General features: G+C 36.1%; 1 pseudogene; it reads left to right on the top strand.

Annotated features, from left to right (window-relative positions):
* The first annotated feature begins 587 nt into the window (after window positions 1-587).
* LOC101957069 (large ribosomal subunit protein uL24 pseudogene) lies at window positions 588-6,432 on the top strand (annotated as a pseudogene).
* Window positions 6,433-24,268: the final 17,836 nt, after the last annotated feature.

Below are 24,268 nucleotides of genomic sequence, written 5' to 3'. Positions count from 1 at the left end.
TCTATACAATATGAGTGTGTTTGTATCTTTGTGTGTATACATATATTTAATTTAAATGTTATGAGGAACTAAATACAAATTTCTATTGTTACTAAGGAAAAATTTAATACAGAGAAGGTTTAGCACACTCACAAACCTCTTTCAAGTTACTTAATTATCTGACTCATGCTCTGAACAGGACAACCATCCCTCTGATGTACACCTGAAGGCAAAGGCATCCTGGAGGTTTGACACCCAGGTGAGCTGCATCCCTAATATACCTAAAAACAGAAGAAGACCAGTGAGGATCTGAGGCAGAGGTGGGACTGAGGACAGGGGGTGCTCCTCATAATGGCCCCTGTGTAGCCAGAGCCTGGGCCTTCATACCAGCAGTCCAGGCCCAGCAGCTCTGGAGGTGTCATGGAGGTACCAACTTGGAGGTGCCAACTTGGCATGTATCTGATAGTCTTTCTTCATAAGTCTGCTGATGGCCAGAGCTGAATAACAGGGAAATCAGGAGCAGCAGCCCAGACAGATTCAATGTGAGTTCTAGGAACCTCTTGAGATGCCATAATGGAAAAGGGGAACTTTGAAGTCTGTTTCTGGCCATGACGTTATCAAGCTGGTGGTAAGCATCAAGTTTAATCGTCAGTGTAGGCTGAATTTGTTCTCAGTGCCTGACGAAGACTAGGCTCCTCTGGAACACACATACACATATGTGTAGATGTACATATAAAAACTGAACCCAGAATTTGTCTGGAGAAGGCATGTGTTTTAATCTAAAACATTTTGATAAGGGCTCAAGGTAGAAGGTACACCCCCAACCCTTTCTCTAAATGGAGGATGTTTCAAAGGAAGGGTAAGCTGATCTTGATGGTAGAGAAATAGGGATACCTCTCCACTGTGCAGCAGAGAGGCTGCAGCAATGACAGAATGGACAGGGGACTGGAGATGACATGGTAGGAGCATGTCATGTCCTGTGAGACATTATCCCACACACAGCTCTTCAGTGACATCAACCAACGGCATCAATGAGGGAAATGAGGTCTGAGGGCATTCTCTTGTGTATCAGAAAGGGGAGATGAGCTTATTGGGGGCAATAGGATGAAGACAGAAGACATGAGAATAAGACACAAGAATCGGGAAGGCCTGTAGATACTTTGGAAGAGTTTTAGACGACTCTAGACCATGAAATCAGAGAATTAAAGGCAATTCTACCCAGATTTCAAGAATAAAGGAGGTCTCAGGTTGTCTAGAGATCCAGTTTTCTCAGTTGAAAGAAAAGAAAATCTCTGGGAACTTAAGTGTCAGCTCTTATGAAGAAACGAAGGAAACTAGAATTTGGGGAGTTCTTAATGTATGCTCTCATTGGACTAGACACATTTCCTCATAATGATTTAGTTGGTGATATTATTATTTCTATTTTAAAGATGAACAAGCTAAGACTTAGTGACATTAAATAATTTATCCAAAATACATAGATGTAATGACACCAAGGTCAGATTCCCTGTACCATGCCACAAAGATGATCCAAGTTATCTCTAGCAGTGTTCAAGTTGTTTTAACAACCTGTTCTAGTGACATCTAAATATGGTCAATAGTATGGTGCTAATGTCAATTTCCTGACTTTGATAATTTTCTATATTATATAAGATATTTCGGGGCTGGGAGTTGTGGCTCAGTGGTAGAGTGCTTGCCTTGCATGTGTGAGGTACTGGGTTTGATCCTCAGCACCACATAAAAATAAATAAATATTGTGTCCATCTACAGCTAAAAAAAATTTTTAAGTTTTAAATTAAAAAAATATTTCAATTAAGGGAAACTAGAGGAACAGTATATTGGACCTCTGTCTACTCTGTTTGTAACTTTTTATGAATCTATCATTATTTCAAGTAAAAAAGTTTTAAAAAAGAAAATAAAAAGAAAGATGGACAGATTGAATTTAACAATGGTTTTAAAAAAGTGACTTCCAGGGCTGAATAAAACAGGGAAATAAGGAGCAGCAGAATCCAAGAATATACAGTGTTTTAATATTAGGGGGTCAATTAATGTTGTATATATACTAAATCAGTAGATTAAAGAATAAGAATGCAGGGCTGGGGTTATGGCTCAGTGGTAAAGTGCTCGCCTAGCACATGCGAGGCCCTGGGTTCGATCCTTAACACCACATATAAATAAGTAAAATAAAGGTAAAATGCAACCACTGCAACCACTTCAATAGTTATTATAACATATTTGATAAAATTTATGTCTGATAATGTTTTCCAAAAGAGCCAGGATGATATTTCTGGCCTCCTATTGCTTTTAAAAACTCTCTATTTGCATCAAAAGGTGGAGTCTATTTCTCCTCCCCTTGAAACCAAATCTGTTACTTTTAAGAAGCAGCCATCTGAAATCCCAACCAACACTCACCTAAAATTAGCCAGAATTTAGTCATTGACCACACCTGACTGAGGGAAGGAGGCGTGTAACACCAGCTTCCTCTGAAAATATAAATTAGGTTTCTGTTATTGAAAAGCCTCCAACAGGCACACTATTAATAGCACAAAGAAGTCTTTCTGCAGAGATCTCTGTTAGCTAGTCCCACATGAAAACGATTGGCAGAGCTCCTTCTTTACCTATGGTATCTCTAAGAAAGGACCCACAAAGAATTTTATTCTCTCGCTCCTCAACAGGTTTGTTTTTGTTGGAAATAAATGACATGAATACAAATTTTGAAGGAATACATACATTCCACCAACCCTGTAAATATTTGTATGTTCACCTGTATTTGTATATTTTTATATACAAAGTAAAAAAACATATATTTCTTTAAATATTTCTGCATGTCTTGATCTTTGGCTCAAACTCTTATACCTAATGCAAAATGTTTAATGTCATTGCTGATTGGTGAGCTCAATTTCTGTGGTTTCTCAGGCAATGCACTTTTAAATTCAATCCTTCAAGATGGCATTGATCTTTTCCAACTGTGTTGGGGACTGGCTCTGAAGGTTTGTCAAATGCCTCTGCAACACTTCTGCTCACTTTGTGCTGGCCTCTTACCACAGAGGTGACCAGCCTCTTCTGTGTCCCCTTCTGAGCTGCCAATCTGCTACAGTGGGGCCAGATGAGTCCACTCTGTCTCCTCTTTTCAGTCACTTAGTCAGGCTGCCAAAGAACCCTAAAGCCAGTGGGTTCTCTACCCTCGGTTACAGCTGTTGGGGGGTTTTGGATTTTTTTTTTTTTGACACATGGAAGGCTGGCTGATCTGCATCTTCTAGGAGCAATGAAGCTCCCATATTCTGTCCTAACTTCCCCTGCAACTGTTACTCCAGTTGCAACTGTGACTCCTATACCTGGAGCACAAGAAACATCCTTGAGTCCACTGTTTACCAAAAGGCTGTCAAACACTAGGCTTGGGGTCCCAAGCTTATCCTCAGGCCCTTTTTGTCATCCCCCATCTCTCACCTCTGCCCCTTCTACCACAGTGGGAGTAGGGGACGCAGTGAGACCAAGGACAGACCAAAACCTAAATGCTCCCTCCCTTCCTTAACCCCTGGAATCTTCATCGAGTCTGGAGAAAGGGGATACAACAAGAGGTAGGGGGAAGCTTCTAATCGATTACATCTTTTCCCAAATCCCTTTGTGGAAGGGCTAAAAAGCATTTTGTATTCTCTTTTTTTTCATAATCCCTAAATAGAAGAATGTCACTAGAAAAATAGAGCACAAGAAAAAATATACCAAATAATGCTTGTAATATTAAATCACTATGCTTATAAAAACATACAGATATATATTCTTAAATATGTCTGTGTAATATATAATAGAAAGACAAGAATTTCATGTCTGTTTGGTATACGTAGAAAATTATCAGGAAACACATCTAAAGATCAATAATTATGTGATAATTTTTTTATTCTCCTTTGTGATTGTCTGAATTCCCCAAATTTTCTACTTAAAGTAGCAATTCCTTTATAACCACAAAGTAAGTACATAATAATTTTTAAAGCTACTGTGTTGGCCATAGCAAGTAGATCACTATTATCCAACATGCTGTGGTGTTTCATTGCATTTATAATAAAAATTACAATGAAATGTAGGGATACATTAAGCAACTTATTTTAAAAGAACCCAAGATTTTCTTGGCTTAGCAAACAAAAACTGCTTGAGTTACAAGTACTGATTGTTTTTATATGATATTCTGAGGCATTCATGACCCAGGCTTCTATTGTAATTCTACTTGGAAACTCAGGCAAATGAGCTAAACTATTGTGAGTTTGTTCCATGTTTTCATTTCATGAAGTACTTTCTGAAATCAGCTATGGCCTTGCTCCCATAAAAAAGCCTTTAAATAAGAAATGGCTTCATAAGATTCTGGATCCTATTGTTTGCAGGAAAAAAACATTCTCATGCAGAAAGAACCGTGGGGGAGTGGGTGCTTTCTAGGACATGAGTCCGCTTCTGTACCCACTTACATTTCACCTCTTTGCTCACATTTTTTTTCAGTAAACATTTCAAAAATGATATAAGTGGCTACATTTTAAAATTGCTTGGTAGACGGCTGTTCAGAGACAAAACAGTACTATAGAGGTTTTGAAATATTTGGCAAGAGGTTGGAGTGATTTGGCACTGAGTCTGGGAGGTATGTGTCCAGATGATATCTGGCAGTGAATGTGGGGTGAGTTGGTCCATTTTAGTCAAGGGCCTCCAAAGACCTTCTCACAGGTGAAAAATAAGGAGCTTATGTCCTTCCAGTTCAGACTTTGGACAGGGCTCCTGGTTTTAAGACCATCTTCCTTTGTGCTTCACTGATGATCTTGATACACAAAACCCACGCTATTTTCAGTGACAGACACAAGGGAAGTCATTTTTCAGTCTCCCTTGGTAAGAAAAAAAATGACCAATGTAGAAGGATAATCTTTAGCCTTTGTTGGATAGGAGTGTGAGATTCAGATGGTTCTGCAAGTAGTTAAGCTCATGGAAAGAGTGTGGTAAGGTAAATGCTGAAATGACATATTTAACTGGATCGTCTCTAAATCTAGCATGCTAGGAGACTCTCCTTCTCTTGATATATTGATGTAATTTCTTAAAACCATGTTAGCACAGATGCATTATATATTTGTGAATATGGACATTATGTAAGTATGAACTGTTAATTAACTTTTCAAGGATGCTAATGACAAATCCACACTCCAGAAATGGTGAACAAGCTTTTGAATTATCCACATCAAAAGTCAGCATTCCTAACTCAATACCATCAGTGCTTGAAGGACTGCTATCTGGATCCTCATTACTGAGTTCATTAATCAGCATCAAGGTTAGAATTAGTATTCCATTGATTTAATGAACTGTTAGGGTATGAAATGGCTTATAATATTGCATGAATACACCTCTACCACTGCGTGAAGGTAACATAAGACACCGATGAGTCCACCAGCCTTCTACCTTAGGATTAATCTCTTTAGGCCCAAGTTCCATTCAGTCCTGCATTCACCCCTCAACAGACAGTTCTGTTGCCTGAATGAATAGAGAGCTCACCTGAGTCTTCTTAAGGCATTCATCAGCTTTAGATTGGAGGGACCTTCTCAGGCAAAGTGCCGTAACTTGTATCTACTTCTGCCTTGTGGAGGGTACCTACAATTACTAACACATACAAATCTGGACCAATATGAATAGTCAAAACATATTACGTTTTAAATGATAAGTCATAATTTATGATGATGATATTGAGATAGAAAGGGATTCATAGTGGAGAGTAGGGAAGGGACAGTTAAGGTTGACAAGAGGGCAAGCACAAGGACAGCCACTTTAACATGCTCTGACATGTTACAAGGCAGTCCCTGTTTCTCAAAAAAAAAAAAGGCATAAATTTCTATCTCACAGAAAGTGACAGCATAATCCATATCCAGCCCTCACCCACAGAGGGGCAATTGAAATATCCTAAACCAACCAAAAGGAGCTTATCAACTTCTCCTTATGACCCTTTAAAAGAAGGAATGCCACTTTTCCCTTTTGCTACCATTGCTGAAGCCACAGCAGCCAAATCAAGTCCAATTCTTTTGTGACTTCTGACTGAAACAAGAACTGCAAAAGGCATTTCACATCTCTCTCACATTCTCAGGAAGACTATGTCCTCCCCCCTTTCCAAAGAGCTGAGACAGAAGTGCAAAGTTCAATCTATGCCCATCTGAAACGATGATGAAATTCAGGTTGTGCAAGGACACTGTAAAGGTCATCAGATTGGCAAAGTGGTCCAGGTTTGCAGGAAGATATGTCTATATCAAACCAGTGCATCGGGAAAAGGGTAGTGGCACAACTGTCCATGTGGGCATTCGCCCCAGCAAGGTGGTTGTCACCAAGCCAAAACTGGACAAAGACCACAAAAAGATCCTGGAAAGGAAGGACAAGTCTCGCCAAGTAAGAAAGGAAAAGGGCAAATATAAAGAAGAAACAATTGAGAAGATGCAGGTATAAAGTAATCACCATATTTACAACTTGCATTAAAAACTGCTAAAATGAAAAAAAAGAAGAAGAAGAAATACCATAACATTTAAATGAAACTCTGTCCCCTCCCAGGTGCACTGCACCTGGAGTTCTAAGTCTTTCTCTTACTTTCCTTTTTATTAGAATTCCTGCTCGCCTGCTTGCCTTGGTGTTTTCGGTATTTATTCTGCAATTCCATGAAACATGAACCTGATCCCAATTCAGGCTGGTAACCATCTGTCAGCCACAAACCTATATGTAGTAAACACAGAACATAAGCCTACAAAACTGAAGTCATCCTAGATATAAAAAAATAATATGATTACAAACATTTCTATTGAATTGATTTAATGTAGGTGGCAGAACATGGGTTATTATCTCAAAGATATTAATAATCCATTCAATAAACTATATTGCATGTATACATGAATATATGTTTGGGATATGCATGTAAAACCATATATAATACAAATAGAGAAATCACATTTTTTAGTCAAAATGTATACATTATGTAATTGGCCACTCAAAAGCCCATGACTAGACAATTATAGGTCACGTTCTTTTAGGGTAATAAGATAAAGTTGGAAATAAATAATAAAATGGGACAAAAAGATCTAATTATTAGATAAGGAATGAATTGATTCACTTCAAAGCACATGTCCTCCTTTGAAACACGCTAGCAGAAACCAATGTTCCATGCTTGTTGTTGTTTGGACATTGAGGTGTTCCCCAAAAGCTCATATGGGAAACAATGCAGGAATGTTCAGGGGCAAAAGATTAGATCAAGAGCTCAATAGTCTAATCAGTGAATTAATCCATTTGGTGAATTAATGCATGCTAACTTTAGGCAGGTAAAGTATGGCTGGAGGAGGAGGTCACCTGAGGTGTGCCCTGAGGGATTGATTATATTAACCCTGGCTCCTTGCATTCAAGCCTTTTCTGCTTCCTGGTCTCCATGAGATGAGAAGCTTTCCTCTGCCACATCCTTCAGCCATGATGTTCTGCCTCACCTTGGGCCCAGAGTTGGCAGACCATGGACAAAAGTAAACTTTTTCTCTTCTAAATTGTTCTTGTCAGATATTCTAGTCACAGTGGTGAAAAGCTGACCTACACAATGCTAAATTTTGAATTATCCCCAAATTGTACAATCTTCCCTGATTCCTTACAAATGTCTAAAAGCCAACCCTAGTAGCAGATGCCACAGAAAATCATAAACCAGATTCAATTTAGCACGACTACAAGCAAAAAAATTTAGGGGAAATTAAACAGAAGATAACCAGGCACCATTCGCAAAGTTCATGTTCTCTGTAAAGCAGAGAATATGGATGACCTTTTTGAAGGCCTTTTCCATCATTTTCATTTTACAGACAGATTAGCATGATGTGGATGTTCCCTATATCGAGTGCTGACTTGTACACTTAATTACATCCATATTTAAATATTATTGAGTTTTCTCATTAAATTTTCCATACAGAGGCAAGAAGAGTGACCATTTAGTGATTTTCCAGGCATGGGGTTAAAATACTATAAAAAGAATCAAATTTGTGGTAGAAACTTTGGAAACAGAAGGAAGATAGGACTATGTCCATGTTTATTTCGATTCCAATATAGCTGCTTGAATTTTATTTGCTTCAAAATTTACTAGAGTACCTCTACATGTTGTAATGTGACAGTTAAAAAAATAATGGTAGGACATCAGCAAATGTGATGTCCCCATCTGCAGCAGCCAGCATCTGAAGGTGGCCCAAGACAAATTATGGATCAAAGGTGGGTTTGGGGTGTCTTTCCACCTTCCACGGAAGTGAGGCGACAGATGCTATTGCCAGCATTTTGGTTGCTAGAGGTCTATTATGTGAAATAAGCCTACAGTGTGAAATGCTATACTCAGCTCAGCACAAGAGCCTGAGGGCTATTTCTGACAATTCTCTGAATAATTTAGGTGAGTTTCAAGTTTTCAGGTTCCCCGACTTTAAACCACATTGTCTTAGAGTTCTCCAGAGATAGAACCAGAGGATATATGCAGAGATATACAAAAAGAATTTATTAGGGGAATTGACTCACTTGATTACAGAGGCTGAGAAGTCCCAAGATAGAAATCCCAAAGCTGGCCATCTGCAAGCTGGAGGACCAGGAAATTGGTCAGTGTGACTCAGTCCAAATCCAAAGGACTCAGAACTGGAGAAGCTGATGGTAAAATTCTCATTTGAAGTCTGGAAGCTCAAGAGCTAGGAAGGTGAGGGGCTGGGGTTGGGGTGGGTGGGATTGTGCTGGTGTTAATCCCAAAGACTGGAAAACCTAGAGCTCTGACATCCAAAGGCAGGAGGAGAAAGGCTACTCTGCCAGAAGAGAGAAAATTCACGCATCCTTTTTCTTCGTTTTGCTATATTTGGGCCACAAGCCAATACGATCCTGTCTGCCCATTTTGGGGACAGATACCCACTCACACTGTCCGCCCACTCATAGGCCAACCTCCTCTGGAAACACCCTCACACATACCTGAGGCAGTCCAATCACTCTCACCCAAAGCAGAGCCAGCTGGATTTCCCTTTCAGCAGTACAGGAAGGCTCTGGGCTCAGGGCTTACTGAAGGACTAAGAATAAGTAATGTTGTATCAGCTATGTGAACATCCTTTAATCCAATGAGCTGACAATTAAAATTAATCAACCATCAGATTGAAGGATTCATTTGACAAACACTTAAAACACTTAATGAGTAACCCCTACATTCCAGGCACCTTGTTAAATACTAAAAGTCCAAGTGCCTGAAATCTATCAGATTTATGGTTAAATCTTAGTGGAAAGTATACGAAAGAGAAGGATCTAATTTAAACAAATACAAACATAGGCTGCTTTCAAAAAAGCAACCATTTCTTGAATGACTATTTCTGTGCTTCCCTGAACCTAACACGGAGGTCTTCATTCTGGTTGCTGAGAGAACTGTTGGTGACGTGTCTGTTGCGAGTCTGACATATTCTGTGCCCACAGTGACCATCTCGGGAGGCACTGCGCTGGCTATGGTTTATATTCAAATTCTCTAAAGCATCATTTCTTCTACTCTTTCTCATCCTGGATTTTCCAAAATTTATGCATTCCTGAAAGCTGAGTCTCTTATTTTGTGTTTTTGATTGCTTTTGATTTAAAAATGTCATTTATTTACATCGTATTTTGGACAGATACACATTTGATTTAATTCCTACTTCTCTTACCCAAGGACATTTGCCCATGAGAAGCCTCCAGGTCACAATGGTTATCCCTAACCCTTCCCATTCTCACCTATAGTGCTCCATATGGTTAGAACTTTATATGTTCTTAGTTCATTGGGTGCACTTTAGATTTTACCAATGACCCTGTGATTCTGAATGCATAGTAACTATTGCCTTTGTTATTCATTTTATGAGTTTCTGGTTTGTCTTTCTAAACAGATGGTAAACTGCTTGTTTGCTAACTCATCTTTCTGCAAATTAAAGAAGGGGCTATGCCATGTATATTTTTACTTATTAAAAACCCTAAAGTTCAATTGCCCCTGCCTGTTGAAGCTTATTTATTACCATGAGTTTTACAAGAACACAAGGAAAAAGGAAACATTTTCTGAAATCTCTACTTAAAAGCACAAAATTCCCAGATTTTTCTTCCAGGCAATTTTAAGCAAATTTTCAAGTTGTTGCATGAATTATTTCCAAGAAGTATGTTTTTAAAAGTATTGCTGATTAATTCTATATGCATTTAAAATTAATTAAAATCCCCCATTATTGTGAATGTTTTAGTATATCTTCACAAGTTATAGGAAAACTGGGCATTAGAGTGATCTCTAAAATCCCTTGGCAGGACATTCTATAAAATGCTCTTTCAAGAAGATGATTACATTAAGGACTCTGTGACTTAGTTCCATCTGTGGCTAATCATAAGCAAGGTAGCTTGAATCAAGATTGGAGAGATTTATGATGCCTTCTTTTCTTGACAATTTTCAAAAGCATTTTATATTTTCTCACTTGGGGTCTGTATGTGAAAGTTTACAATAGGAAAAAAAAGGTCATAAAATAATATATGTTTGAAAGGATTATCTAAACCCAATGAGTTGTTGACTCAATTACTTTAAGGACCCAAAACAGAGGTAATAAAAATCCACTTATTAATGCAATTAGAGGTAAAAAAAAAAAGGCAAATGATCAAAATGCAAATTTGATAAATGGTTTTGCTTTGGTGAAAATTATTTGAGTTGCAAGAAATAAAACTCCTTCATAATAGTTTGGGGTGGGGGAAAATCTAATGAAAGGATAAAAAATATATCACAATGGCTTTTGCAGCTAGCTGTCATAGAAATAACTCAGAAAGTGAGCAGGAGACTCCATCTTGGAGTGGCATGGCCTTACTTCTTTGCTTATTTTATGGTATTTATTTTATTTTTCTTACTCCTTCTCTGCAGATTAACTTTTTATGTCTACTGAAGACATGGCTGCCCCAGTAACTTTCATGTCATTTTTCAATCCCACTACTTAAAAAAATTGATAAGAATCTGTTCCCAACTCTCTGGAGAGAGTATTTGGTTGATTCAATGTGTTTCACAAGACTAAAGATGTCCCCAGGTCCACTGAACTATGGCTAAGAAGTCTTTGGGGTGAATTTTCCAACTATGCCAGAGGCGAGGAGCAGACTCACTGCACAGACTCAGGGAGGACAGATGAATTGGTCAGTGTGAATGACCAATTAAGTGAAGTTTCCAGAACACATAATATGGAAAAAGGGCAAGATGGAAGGTGATTACAACATATGAGAACAGCAACACCCCCAAAAAACAGTAATAAATACAGGCTAAAAGTCCCTTATCCAAAATACTTGGGATCAGAATGTTTCAGATTTGCAATATTTATTTATTTATTAATATTTGTATAAACTTTACTGGTTGAGTGTCACTAATTGAAAATCCAAAATGTTTATTAAAAGTCTTAAATTTTGGAGCATTTTGGATTTTCAATTAGGGATACTCAACCAGTGAAGCATTTTTAAGCAATTTGGATATTTTTTAAATTAGGGATGCTCAAAGAAATATGTGACCTGATATCTGTGTGAAATACTATATTTGCCTCAACACAAGGACCTGAAGGTTATTTCTAGTAATTCTGGCAAAGAACATCACTTTCTTAAATATAATTAACTTCTACCATAATAATTTATTTTAAGTTAGAATAAAATTAATTCCTTCTATGTTCATTAACTGAAATTTATAATATTAAACTAAACACATACAATAAATTGTATGTGTTTAGTTTAATAAACTTAAACTTAGTTTAATAAACTTACATTTCAGTTGTAAGTCAGAACATTGAGAATATTGAGTGTGGGATAGGTGGTGGTAGCAGGTATGTATATGGAAAAATATATAATATGGCCAGTTTCACTGGGAAATGAAAGTTACCAGGGTAAAAAAATAAAGGACAAAATCATGATTATATTTATTATAATATTTATATAATAAATGGCTATATTAGATGATGCAAACTGTAGGATCATATGACAATAAAAAAGAAATGAGACTTCCACTTTCACTAATGGAAAACAAAATAGTTCAAACCAAAACTTACTCAGATGACATCTATAAAAAATGGGGAGAAATTGTTGGCATCATATAAGGTAGTGAAATTTATTAGGTCAAGATTCTGGAGAAGATAGAAAGGAAAAGACATGAACAGCATAATTGGAATAAAAGACGAATTCTTATCACATAAAAATATAAAAATCTCTTCAAGTGAACTGAAAGAAAACAATGGATTTCTATGCCAGGAAAAATATCATTCAGAATTAAGATAAAGTGAAAATATCTTCTCAATAAGGAAAAAAATAGAGAATACATCATTGGATTAAACTATGTTGAAGAAACTACTGAAGAAAGATCTTTTAGCAAAAGGACAAGATCCCAGATGAATCTCAGAGATGCAGGGTAGAACAAAAAAATAATGAAAATTGCAAATAGATGAAACTTAACCATAAAAATCAGTTATGATAATGTTTTGAGAGGGGTTCACACACACACACACACACACACACACACACACACACATACTTGTTTTACAAAATAACACAGAAGATAAAACCCAACTCATTGATAATCCTTTCAAGAGACCTATAAAAGTAAAAGCCCTACCATGCTCAGGGCTCAGACTTTGGGAACCATCTTTCTGGGCTCCTTCCCTCCCTCACTTTACCTGCCCTCCACAACAGAGAGAAGTTGCCCAAAGCAGCCAAGACTGGTATGTCTCACTATTTCAAATGTGTATAAACAAACAGGGGTTGCAGCTCAGCGATGGAGAGTTTGCCTAGCATGTGTGAGGTACCACTGGGTTCGATCTTCAGCATCACAAGAAAATAAATGAATAGGGTGAAGGTATTTTGTCCATCTATGAATGAAGAAAAATATTTGAAACAATAACAGCAACATAAAACCCATGGAAATAGGCCCAGGTCCATCAGCAGTCTGTAAGTCACAATGGAAGAACTTGCTGAATTACATAATTACTACCCAGTTTGTCTGAACAAAGCTCTCCTACAAATAAGCTATGTTAAAGTGGCAGAAGAAACATAGCACAGCATTGTCTTTAAAAATTAAAAAGCAAAAATGATTATCTGGAAGGTTTACCAGTTTTAGAGAAGGAAACATACTCATCCACATTCAAAAGTTTTTAAAGTTTTGTTTATTGGATTGCCAAAGCAATATTGTTTTTAACTGTATTCTATGCAGCTCCAACAAAAATATAAGTTCTTAATGTTGCAGTGTACATAACCCTAAGATAACTCTACAGTCCATTCTCAAGGGAATAATAGTTATAATTGGGCTTATATTGATTTCTCCTCTCTAAAATTCCATTTTTATTTTGAAAATAAAAATAAAATACTGCATTATCACTGCAGTGAATATATAAACAAAAATATAGACCCTTATTTGAATCCAAATATTTCTAAAATCCTTCTGATTCACTTCCATCTTTCAAACCTTGGACTAATGTGTTCATTTTCAAGGGGGACACAATGGGGGACACAAAGTTAGAAAAAAATATTCTTATTGTTTAGTAGGATTGACAGATACTGAATTTTGTCATAGGTGATATAATTAATATAACTCTTCAGAAACACTTCAAGATAATTTTGTCATAATGCTGCTTTCAGATAAGATATTCACAAATTTTTACCTAAACATAAATATATTTGGATCCATTAGGTCCAATTGATTATTTAGGATTTTCATATCTATTAAATACCCCAATAGATAAAGTTCATTGAATTGTAGCTAATAACAAAAGCAAGTACTTTAAGAAATATTGTTTTACCAAAACTGAGGGATTCAATTGGTTAACAGTATATAGGATGCCATTTCAGTGAATGCTTCAGTTTTATAATGAATCTCAGGGTTTATAATAATAATGATTTAGAATTAATTGAGCCCTCTGAGGAAATATTTACTGAAATAGTTAATATTTCCTGAAGAATTACAAAAAAATGTGGTACTTACTGAAAAGAACAAATGAAGACAATTTCATTCTCAAATGACTGAATTTTATACCTCTCTTGATCATCCAGCAACTTCATAATCACTTCAAGGAAACTGGATTAGACATTTTGAAATAGACCTCGACTTTGGTAGAGTTATCAATGACAGGGATAGTGTTAAGCGGAGATTTGTAGAAGAGCTCTTCCCAACTATAATGCATCTCAATTTAAAATTCCAGCACTGACATGTAACCATGACAGCAAGAAGGGCCTCTCTCCAGCTTTGTACAATAAAGAGACAGTATCTTTTAGCACGATATCCATTAAAAAGATTAAGTAATGAAACAGGACACATTTCTGTCACTTCTACATCTGCCTGCTGTGCAAGTACACAAAGAGAGAGAGAAGCCGTCAACTTGAGCAGCATTTTTCCAATCTGGAAGCTTTTAGGAAAATTATAGGACAATGAAGAATTACAGTTCACATTAAAATTGATTGGCGTCACAGTTGAAAGGGGGAAAGAGTCCTTGTCCCTGTGCAATAGGGATTTATTATTATTGTTGTAATTAGTAGCATATATTAATTATGCAAATGGAAGCATTTCATTGTGATATTTCCATACATGCATATCTCATATTTTAAATTATGTCCCTCCCTTTACCTCTTCTTGCCCTTTCCTCTTTCCTCCCTTCCCAGATTTCCTTCTCTAATAATTCCTCTTCTACTTTTAGGTCTTTTTCTTCTTTTCTTTCTTTTCTTCTTCTTCTTTCTTTTTTTTTATGTTTCCACGTATGACAGAAAACATGCAATATTTGTCTTTCTGTGTCTGTCTTATTTCACTTAGCATGATGCCCTCTGTTTCCATCCATTTTCCTGTAAATGACATGATTTTATGCTTCTTTATGATTGAATAATACGCAATTATATATTATACCATATTTTCCTTATCTATTCATCTGCCAACAGGCACAAAGAGTGATTGCCTATCTTGGCTATTTTGAATAATGCCACAGTAAATGTGAGTATGCAGGGTTCTCTTTTGTATGCTGACTTCATTTTTTTTTTTTTTTTTTTTTTTTTTTTAGTGGTTGCACAGCCCAGAAAGATGGTTCCCAAAGTCTGAGCCCTGAGCATAGTAGGGCTTTTACTTTTTTATTTTTTTTAAATAAATGACAGTGGAATGCATTACAATTCTTATTACACTTAGATAGCACAGTTTTTCATATCTCTGGTTGTATATAAAGTATATTACTGATTTCATTTTCTTCCAATAAATACCATGGAGTAGTGCAGCTGGATCATAAGGTAGTTCTATTTTTAGTTTTTTTTTTTTTTTTTAAGGAAACTCCGCACTGCCTTCCATAGTGGCTGCACTAATTTTCATTTCAACTGACAGAGTTTGTTTTTCTCCACATCCTCACCAGCATTTGTTATTTTTCTTGTGTTTTTTATAATAGCCATTCTGACTAGGGTGAGACGGCATCTCAGTGTGGTTTGTATGCATTTCCCTGATGGCTAAAGATATTGAGCATTTTTTCATATATTTATTGTTCTGTTGTACTACTTCTTTTGAGAAATATTTGTTCAGATCATTTGCCCATTTTGACTGGACTACTTGTTCCTTTGTTATTAAGTTTTTGAGTTCTTTACATATTTGGGATATTAATCCTTTGTCAAATGAATAACTAACAAAAATATTTTCTCTTATTCTATAGCTGTCTCTTCACTCTGTTGAATGTTTCCTTTTTGTTTAGAAACTTTTTAATTTGATGTAACCCCACTTGTTAATTCTTACTTTCATTGTTCAGGAAATTGTTGCCTGTGCCAATAACTTGACCTGCTTCTTCTGTGTTTTTCTCTAGCAGTTTCAAAGATTCCGATCCTACATTAAGATCTTTGATTCATTTTCAGTTGATTTTTGAATGGAGTGAGAAATAGGGTACAATTTCAATCCTCTACATGTGGATATCAGTTTTCCCATCATCAATTGTTGAAGAGTCTGTCTTTTTGCCAATGTATGTCTTTGCACCTTTGTCAAGAATCAGTTGGTTATATATGTATGGGCTTATTTCTGGGTCCTCTATTCTAGTCCATTGGAGTATGTATTTGTTTTTATATCAATGTTATGCTGTTTTGGTAAGTATGGCTCTGTAGTATATTTTTAAACCAAGTATTGCAACTCCTCCAGTATTGCTCTTTTTGATCAGGATCGCTTTGTGCTTCCATATGAATTTTAGGATTATTTTTTCTGGTTCTGTGAAGATTGTGATTAATATTTTGGTAGGAATTGGACTAAATCTATAGATTTCTTTTGTTGTTATGGTAATTTTAGCAGTATTAATGCTCTTAATCCACAAACATAGACGCTCTCTCTTTCTTGTGTCTTCTTCAATTCCTTCAGATTTTTATAATTTCAGGGGTCTCTTACTTCCTTGATTAGGTTTATTCCTAGCCATATTTATAATAGCCATTCTGACTGGGGTGAGATGGCCTCTCAGTGTGGTTTGAGTATGCATTTCCCTGATGGATAAAGATATTGAGCATTTTTTCATATATTTTTTTTCTGTTGTACTACTTATGCTGTTGTGAATGGGATTGCTTTTCTGATTTCTTTCTCAGCAAGTTCATTATTGGTATATGGAGAAGCTACAATTTTCTAAGTATAGAATCATACCATTTGTAAACAGGAATTATATGACATCCTCTTTCCTATTTGATCCCTTTTCTTTCTTTCTTTCTCTTACTACTTGCTCTGAATAAAATTTCAAGTACATTTTAAACAAGAGTGATTAGAATGGACACCCTTATCTTTTAACTGATTTAATTTTTTTTTTACATTTAGTATGATGTTGACTCTAGGTTTGTCATATGTCTCCTTTTTTATGTTGGGGTATGATCCTTCTATATTTTATTTATTCAGGGTTTTTATCATGAAAGGATATTGAATTTTATCAAAGTCTATTTCTGCATCTATTTAGATTATCATGGTGATTTTTATCCTTGATTCTACATATGTGCTCTACTATAATTATTAATTTCACAACAGGGATCTGTCTTACATGAGCAAAGTTAATCATCCTCATGTTCACAAACTAACATAGTTAATCTAAGGAAATTATGCTTCACAGGTTTTTTTGTATAAAACTGATATAGTTTTCTTATGCCAGGAGCTCTGACTGTGTGAACATCTGCACAAGAATACTGTTGCTAGATACTTGATAGCAGCTCCAAAGCTCTGTTTCCCAAGATTTCTGCCTTCTACTAATTTTTATGGATATTATGATTCCAAATTATAATTTGTAATTACCCAGGGTAGTATAACTAAAGTCATCAAATTAAACAGGATCAACTTCTATCTTTCCAAGTGAAGGAAGAAATACTTGACAATAGTAGCCTCTTTGCTTGGGATGACTATTGCTGTCTCTTGAGTTTTAGCAGATTTATACCCAACAAACACATTTAGGAACATGGAGGTGCCACCTGCTTTTTTAAATAAACAAAAATACTGGTATATGGCCTGGGCTGTGGCTCAGTGGTGGAGCGCTTGCCTAGTATGTGTAAGGCACTGGGTTTGATTCTCAGCACTGAATATAAATAAATGAAGAAAATAAAGGTTCATCAACATCTGTATATATGACAAACAGACTAAAGAGCTTCTTGGATGACAAAATTGAATTCTCCAATACACTTAGTAAAGAAAGAAAATGAAATCCAAAGTCACAATTGAAATAGGTTTTAAAAACTATGCAAAAGATATTTGCATATATTTGAACAAGTTGTTTAACTTCTTCAAGCCTCAGATTTCTCTTCTATAAAACAGAGATAAAATTGGTTTCTACTATCAAAGATTGTGCTAGGGATTAAATCAAAAGAAGTTATTTCACAAAGTAGTACTTCTCAATGAGAATATCAGCGCCCATGATAACAATTGGTTTGGAGTTACAAGGCCAGAAATAGTTTTAAGTATAAAAATATAAATTATTTAATTAAAAAGTAATTTTGAGTAGATTCACAGTGTTCTCCACAGAAAATGTCAGTGTTGTGTCCCATTTTGCTTGAGAAGAAAAGAAAGCTAAGATAATAACAGCCCATGGGGAATGTGAGCCCCTGGTGAGTGTTGTGCCATGTATTTGCACATAACCACTCAAGTTTATCACAAGAGACAAATGTTGAAATAGGATAATCTGTAGGCCAGACTTCCACAGTGAAGAACACGTGAACTTCCTAATGGCTAGCAATCACAATGTGTCTGTGGCTACCTTGTGATAGCCAATGTTTTATTCTAATCATAGAGTCTCTAAAGAAAAGGGAGGGATGGACATAAGTCTTTGAAAATTGTCTTTTAAAAAATTAAGCCATATAAATAGTTGTTATATAATTAGCACATTGACTATCTGTGTGACCAAGGAGGGATCTTTCAAATTCTCTTTCCATCATCTCCCTCTTTTGTGTGTGTGTGTGTGTGTGTGTGTGTGTGTGTGTGTCTATTTGCTGTTCCTTGTTAAAAACAAACAAATAAAAAAACATTCAAACAAGGTTCTCTAAGGACTCTCCCAATTCTGACACTGTATGTGATGAGAAGGCAACAATTCTAAACTTTTAAATTTCCACCACACACAAATCCTTAGAATGTTAGCAATTTTCTTGCTGTACGGAAGCAAGGCTGTGTGATTTGCCACTTGTAATGAAATCCCATAAGTTTGGAATTATTTCTTTTTTGTACAGAATTGTCATTTATGTTTTTGACATGTGTGATTACGTTTTTCCTGGCCTCTACATTCGAGGTCCTTGGGTTTCTGTTACGTTAATTCCTAAATGAAAGACTCAAATCAGCCCAGTCATCTTTCACAGACTCATATACAAGTAGAGCTGCTAAGCACTTAATGATCTTGCTGCAAAAAAAAAAGTACCAAAAAAATTTAACTTTTTAATGGGGAAATTTCATGTCATGAACTATTAACTTTGAGAATAAAGAGATTGAAAACATTAACGAATTTTTGATGTCGACGTCTTTAAAATTTTTATAATTATGTTAGTCACCCAAATTCCACCTCCACTTAATACTGGCTTAGATTAAATATAACCATAGTGTTGGGTCTTTCAGGGTACTCACTGGAAAAGACATTTTTTATATTAAAATCCAATATAGTGCTTTAAAGAAAAAAAGCCACAGGGCTCTAGAAGATACCAGCTGTATATTATTTCATTTATTTCAATCCATCTTTAAGGCTGGTTGTAAATGTCTCTGGAATAATTTTCAAATGACTAGAATGTTCTCTAGAAGCAGCAGCAACATAGCTATAATGAGAGTTGGTCTAAACATAATCCTTTGACCAAGGTGCTGGAGACTCAGGGAACTCTGCAAAAAATGAAGAAGCTTTTTGAAAAGTCTTCCCCATTGCTGAGGGAAGGTCTTCCTCCGCACCACTCAACCTAAACTCAATGGCTCCTCATGCCTCTGATACATTCTATTTATATTAGAGTTGTATTTTCCAAGGAAGTCATTGAAAAGGTCATTGTATTGGATTTGTTCCCCGTCATTTTCCTTGAAATGCTTTCCACTTAATAAAGCAAACCCAAGCATGGTTCACATTGCCTTTTTCAAGACTTGATGTGTCACATGGATTTAGTATACTACATGCAATTTTTTCAAATGACTAGAATGTTCTATAAATAAAGACTCTATAGGTTTCCTTTGATGAAGTAAATATTTTGTAGCATGAGCCAGGCACCTTTCTGTTCTAGCCTTAGACCCTATTCCATTGGTATTTCAAATAAGAAGATTTTGTGGAAAATTATTCTAATTTCACTACAATATTTTTATATCCACTTGCATCAATAGTACATGCTGGTAGGGTTTTTTTCTTTTTCTCATTTATAGTTTTAATTTTTTGTATCTGTGATTGATGCTCACTGTAGGACACTGGAAAAACACAGAAAAGACAACAGAAAATAATAAAAATGCTTGCAACCTTTTTGCCAGAGTTAATAAATTTTAATACTTTTGTATTCCTTATTTTAATTGCCTATCATATTGTATGATAGGCAATTAAATAAGGATGTTTAAGTAAAATATTCACCTGCAATATTCAGAGTAATCATGGTTTCTGAAATTTCAATTGTCCGATCTCAAATTTATATCAGGAGACATTTTCCTTAGCTGGGCTAAAGAGTAAAAGCAGCAAGAAGAAGAGGGGAGGGAGAAAATAGAGCTCAGAATCTCTCTTTTAGTTTTGAACTTATAATAAGGATTTAAATGTCCTTTTCAAAGTCATTCCCAGAAGCCTCTATTCTCACAACCTCTTTATTGCCTGAATCTTCATTATGAGATTCTATTAATTTTATTGTCAAGTTCAGAACTACTCCTTTTTAACTCGAATTTGGATAAAATGCCACCTCCTATTTTATTTCGTGGAATCCATGCTAACCATATCTTTTTCTCTGATTCTGGGCCCTCTAGGCATCTTCTTCCTGCTACCTGACTCTCCTCCTACACCAATGATTAGTTATGTCGGTTTGGGGTAGCCCGGGAGACATAGAATAATAAGGATTGATGCTTGCTAACAGAATAATTGAATACAAAATATTCTCATGGCAGGAGACTCTCTCAACTATGAAAAAAACTACAGATTTTAAAAAGGTAACCCTAGCATAGTTCTATATTCCACCATATGTTATGATTTGGATGTGAGATGTCCCCCAAAAGCTCATGTGTGAGACAATGCAACAAGGTACAGAGAAGAAATGATTGGGTTACAAGAGCCTTAACCTAATAAGTGAATTAATCACCTGATGGAATTAATTGATAACTGAAGGCAGGTGGGGTGTGGCTGGAAGAGGTGGGGCATTGGGATCAGTCACTTTGAGGTATATATTGGTATCTGGTGAGTGAAGTCTTTCTCTGCTTTCTGATCATCATATGGACTGCTTCCCTCTTCGACATTCTTCTACCATGTTTTTCTGCCTCACCTGGAGACCTGAGGAATAAAGACAGCTGTGTATGGATTGAGACCTCTGAAGCTGTGAGCCCTCAAATAAACTTTTCCTGTCCTAAAATTGCTCTGATCAGGTCCTTTAGTCACAGTAGTGAAAAAGCTGACTAAAACAACATAATATGATCCTACCTAAACCACTTTAATAAACAGAACAATTTGCACTTGGTATGATAATATTTGCATATAAATAAAAATTTATATCAATGAAATACATTCTTTCAAAAAGAATGTGCTAGCTATATAAGAAGTACTGTAGTAAATTTTACAATTTTAAGCAAACTTACCTCTTTATTTTTAAATTTAAGGTTATCATCTAGTGATTTGTCCTTAGTAAACTTCCCATCACTTAAGAAACTTGAGCACTGGATGAATTTTCCTCTGCCCATGGGCATACACCCCAGCAATTGCTAATTGGTTTATGATAAATATTCAGTGGTTTGTCAAAATGTAGCAAAATAGGAACAATAGCATAAACTTGTTTAATATAAAGACAAGGCATAAAATGTCTTTCAAGAACTTTTTTGTAAGAATAATAGATGATGGTAATCACTTGATATTTTTATTTTTTTAATACAAATAAGTGAAAAGTTGGTAGCCTTATTCCAGTTTCTCATTTTATTTCCTTTTTTTTCTGAACATTTAATGGTCTACATAATCACAAAGGAAAACATTGGATTGACTGAATTCTATCTTTTCTCTGAATTATCAGCATATTTAAGTATAATAGAAGCATGACTTACTTTTCTCTAAAATCCAACACTCTAGTCTTAGCATTCTTAAGGATTGATTGCTTTAGTAGGTGGTCAAACTTGACCTGCAATCTGGTTTATTCTCCCAAAAAATTATTTGATAAAAACTGACTTTATAACTAGTTACTTAACTTTTGAAACACATCTGTATAAAGTAATACTTTAATTTATAAATTAGACTATGAAACCTGTTTATACCTTATTTTATTCAATCTTACTCTATGAACTGGGCATTAATTATGTTTTAAAATCAGGGTGTTGGAAACATTTAATATATTCTGAATTTCATCACTCATTCCTGCAATTTGATTTTCATGTTTCACTCACAAGTAAAATTCTATTAACTTAAACATATTACCTCTTCTATTTTGTTTAATTCTTACATAATAGATTTAAATTATGCTATTTATGTTATTGTGCTATTTAATGCTGATAAATTATATTAATGTGTCATGAAATACCTATTTAAATTGTCCTTCTTATCTTTGTGTATTATCTTTACTTGTTTCTGAGTACTCTTTCTATTAAAAATTGAACTTTCCCTTATGGCTCATTTATCCCCAAAATAGTTTCAATAAAATGTACTCTTATAAATGCAATGCATCTTCTGAATCATAAGTGATGTGAACCTCAAGATTATTCTTCCTTTAATAACTTTCAAATACCAATAGATTAAAAATATTTGCAAATGGTTATTACATTAATTCCAGTGTATTTTATAATCTAGCTCTCAAGTTAGTGAAAGACATTGTTTTATTTTCTCTATGAAGTGATTTGAAATTGCATGATTACCTCCTCCACAAAGACCTTGCTGGCTTACCACCTTGGATACCCACGTGGGCGCTCTCTCGTCCAGCGAGGAGGTTCATGGAACAGGGTAGAGGAGAGTGTGGCTGAGGGAGTCGCTAATCAAGACCTCCGGAGACCAAGCAGGAAACAGGTCTGATTTTATTGCGCAGTTACCATGTATATATACTCAGGCAGTAGCTAAGCACATTAGAGGCAGCCAGCAATGCAATTTCTGCTAACTGCCCTTGCGGCAACTAATGGAGCAGCAGGCTGTGGAGCAAGAAAATGCACTGCAACACATGGCCTCACGCCCAGGGCTGTGCCTATGGGGTAAGCGGTCTGCCACTCATGCCTAGCATGAGGAGAGTGGCCTGCCATTCAGATGCCCTTAACATATGCCATATATTCAGTACTCCATGCACCTGTCCCCACAGATACCTTCCTTTCCTCCCTCTCCACATCCATTCCTGCCACATTACATCCAAAATAGATTCCACATCTATCCCTTCTTTTCCACCTCCACTGCGACCCCCCTGGCCTAAGGGTCATCATCATTCACCTGCATTAATGCACAGCTTCTGTTCCCCACCTTTCAGCCGTTCTCCATGCTAAGCCCAGGCCAATCGTGCAGTATGTGTGAGATGCTGCCTTTCCCCTCTTTGAACACCACGAGTGGGTTGCCATTGTGTGCAGTGACTCTATGGCCCCTGGAAGGCCCCACCTCCCTGCTAGTTCCTTCCCCCCATACTTGAACTTCTTCTTGTCTCTTCCTTCCCTTTCTACATTCCAGCTCTACAGGACTCTGGGCTCCTTACTCTGCCAAGCTCATTCCCGACTCAGTGCCTCTGCCTGCACTGTTCCTTCTGTCTAGAAAGTGCTCACTTTAGGTCTTTTTTCACAGTTCTGAGCTCAACTCTAACATCACATACTCATAAAGGACTTTTTGGAACATCCCCCACTTCACAGCTCTCTACCAAATTGTGTTTTATTTTCTCACAGCTTTTATCACTACCTGAAATTCTCTCCCTTATTGATTTGTTCATTGACTCATTATGTGTTTGCCCCATTAAGAAAACAAAAGTTCTATAATAGCAGGGCCTTGTCTGCCTCATTCACCATTTTATCTTTCCCCAGTGTCTGGGGCCTCATGACTTGCATGGTCCTGAGGCACTTTTGCCTTCTTGGGCTCCTTGCTCCATAAAAAGTCTTAAAAATCATGTCTATGACTACATTGATATAAAGACAAATATGTTAATATCGGGTATTAAGACTTCTCTGTCACCTAAAATTCATTTTTTTTCTTTTCAATTTAAAATAATTATTTTATTTTTGTGGAGCCTGGGCATTCTATCCTGTGCCTCATGAAGTCAGCCTGTGCACAGTGCCTAGGCATGATAAGTGCTCAATTATTAAGAGGACTGAGTGGGTGAATGAGCACTGGCCTGAAATTTAAGATTGTTGGACCCTGTTTTGCTTCTTACACAGCTGGCTAATAATCCCTTGCAGTCCTGGATTAGTAAATTGAGACAATGCAATCAGATGGCTTTCCTTCTGTTCTCTCAGCTCATTCCCTGAAGTTCAATGATAGTTCTGTCTACGCTATATCACTTGGTCTTTTATTACACACATCTACTATCTTTTATTGCTTTTGTGTTTAATGTGTTTGTCTTACTTCTGTAACTAGATTATAGATTCTTACAAGACTAGAATTTTATTGCATTCTTAAATGTCCCCAGTCTATATCTGATGCTCATTATTTGTCTGATTGGACTTTCAAGTTATCATATACATAAAAATATAGAACATGATAATTTT

Source organism: Ictidomys tridecemlineatus, chromosome 2 (genome assembly GCF_052094955.1).
Source record: "Ictidomys tridecemlineatus isolate mIctTri1 chromosome 2, mIctTri1.hap1, whole genome shotgun sequence".
NCBI classification, from domain to species: domain Eukaryota; kingdom Metazoa; phylum Chordata; class Mammalia; order Rodentia; family Sciuridae; genus Ictidomys; species Ictidomys tridecemlineatus.
This window is presented reverse-complemented; position numbering and strand designations above follow the sequence as displayed.